The following is a 2724-nucleotide window of genomic DNA, read 5'->3' as shown; positions in this document are numbered from 1 at the left end:
GTTGTTACCAACATCTGGTGAAAATTTCATGTCATTAGCACCTCTAGTAATATTTACTGAGAAAAATGTTGACGTGTTCAATACTTATTTTACCCTCAGTACATAACCAAAAACATTACCTCCTCCCCTTGGCGGGGGTAATAATCTGGTCACTTTGACCAAACTGTCCTATACAATCACAGAAAATCAAAACAGTCACAATTGAGGAAAAATGAAAAGATCTGGAGAGTATCTCTCTATAATGAGTAAAAATGAACTGCAGCCACCTAATCTTGTGAGATTATTATTGTCTTTGTTTGCTTCACATCACAGCAAGCTGAGATCAAGTTGGACTGACCTCTAACAAGTAGGCATTGTGCTGGGATCAATGGTAAATTACTCTACTCATGTAGGGCTCATCTTTTAATCCTTCATCTCAGTCTTTGGATTTCTGCAAATTAAGAGAAAGTAGTAGATCCAACATCACAGAAATGAAACACATTCATATGGTGCCAGGAACAAGGAAAGCATTGTAGGAAAATATAACCCTCTTTATGATCTGGTCATAATCCACATGGTGGATCAGGAAGTGAATGACCCAAATGCACAACAATAAAGAAAAAGGCAGGCRGCTAATAAAGAATCTAAACTTTTATTAATATAAAGACTTGCATAAATGCACATTGCATGTAACTTTTCATGTCAAAGATCAACTTGTGGTAAATCAGTTCTAGCCATTTTTGTCAAATTTTGAATAATGTTATGTGCAATCTCAGTGTCACATGTCTTCACACAATCTGTTCAGTTCAATTTATACCAAAATTAGTCTCAAATTAAAAGCCTAGCATTTCTTTAATTCCAGAAGTTTAGACTAAAATCATTTTCTGTTAAATTAATGAGTTGTAGCCGTTTTGGTCAAATTTTGAAAATAATATTTATAATTTCATTCAATATTTCAATATCTTACATGATCCTTTAGCAATTGGAGTATGTGGCAACCATCTTAAACTGAATTGACTGACTGCATCCAAATTCAGAGGATAGGTCCTCCGAAGGACCTGGCCTACCTGTTTTAGGTAGGCCGGGTCCTTGGTAGATCGTGAAGACCGGAAAAAGATAGCTGTGATTTTGGACCGTCTAGCCTCCCGTCCTTACCGTGGCGTACGTCTTGTCACCTAGCTATTGTGACAATCTAGACAGAAGCAAAATTAGATCGAATGATAAAAGTAAAAACAACACAACCACTTGAATTTTTTTAATTTTTATACTGCCAGGTTTTTATTTAAAACATATTCTTTACTCTCGCTTTGCCTGCCATTACTAGCAGAAAAAAATCTCTGGAGAAGAAAAAATCTCTTCTGGAGAAGGATCCATTGAACCAGTCCTTCAATTTGAGGCAAAGGAAGGACGCATTTGTTGGCTGCATCAGAGGAGTCTTCAGATTAGGACAGCCTCCGTTGTGGCACTGTGACATAAGTGGCCGACGAATTTGGCCTTTGAGGACCCGGCCTCTGGATTTGGACACAGCCACAGTTATTAAATTAAAAAAGTTAGGAGATGAATCTCAGACCAACTGTTTTCGTCAGACTATGTAATGTTGTTAACTCTTAATACTAAACTCCGTCATGGTCTGTGTTTATTTTTCCTTGGTTTCTGTATCTGTGTTTCCCTCCGTATCTGCCTGTCAATTCTCCAGCCCCGCCCTCACTCAACTGTGCCCTCTTGTGTCTCCTCCAGGTGTTTCTCATCGTCTCTCGTTAGTTTGCCTTTATATTCTGTGTCCTCAGTGTTTGTTGGTTTGTTGTGCTGTCAGTAGCCAATGTGGCGTTCTCCTGTGCCCCTCGTGCTTTTCTTGAGAAGATTCTTGTGAGTGTTTTGAGCTGCATCGTTCAGCCTTTTTTTTCACTAATAAATACTTTTTTGCCTGAGCTTTGGACTTCTTGCCTGTTCCCTATGTTGATCTGCCACCACCTCACAAACTCATGCAACATTTTGTTTCTTTATTAGTAAAATAAAAATCTGCTTTTTAACAACACTGAAATGCTTCTCTTGTTGTTAACTTCTGTAAATTACATATATTTCCATATTTTTAATTTACTGAAGCTGACAACAGGAAACGTGTCAGCTCTATATATGAGAAATAAACAGTATCAAAGTCATGAGATCAAAAAATTGGGAAGAAAATCCAAAAAACAACTCATCACAAGACTTCATAACTCCATCATTCTGAAAATAATTAAACTACAGCAAATCTAACTTTATTAATTTTTGAAAATTCATTATTTTGCTCCTTTGTTAATAAAACTATAAACTTAGCATTCTGTTCAGACATTCTGTCCAAGATCATCTTCTGTTGAGAAATTACAGAGTTGTTGCTGTTTTGGACAAACTTAGAAAACAACATATACACAATCTTGAGMAATTACAACAATATTATTACATGATAGTTAGAGAATGTATTGTAAATGAATTTCAGCTACTACACCATCAAATATTAACTCAAAATCTGCAGAGTTCACTGAGGTATAGCATATTTTGTGTTGGCTAAGATTAATTAGCTGTGGTGGTTATCTTGATTGAACCCGTTGGTGGACACCTTCGGTGAGGGATGCTGTCAAGCTGAAGAAGGAGTCCTATCGGGCCTTTCTGGCCTACGGGACTCCAGAAGCAGCTGATGGGTACCGGCAGGCGAAGCGGCATGCGGCTCGGGTGGTCGCTGAGGCAAAAACCCGGGCGTGGGAGGAG

Source organism: Austrofundulus limnaeus, unplaced genomic scaffold (assembly GCF_001266775.1).
Source record: "Austrofundulus limnaeus strain Quisiro unplaced genomic scaffold, Austrofundulus_limnaeus-1.0 Scaffold466, whole genome shotgun sequence".
Taxonomy (NCBI): Eukaryota; Metazoa; Chordata; class Actinopteri; order Cyprinodontiformes; family Rivulidae; genus Austrofundulus; species Austrofundulus limnaeus.
Note: the sequence above shows the minus strand (reverse complement) of the source record.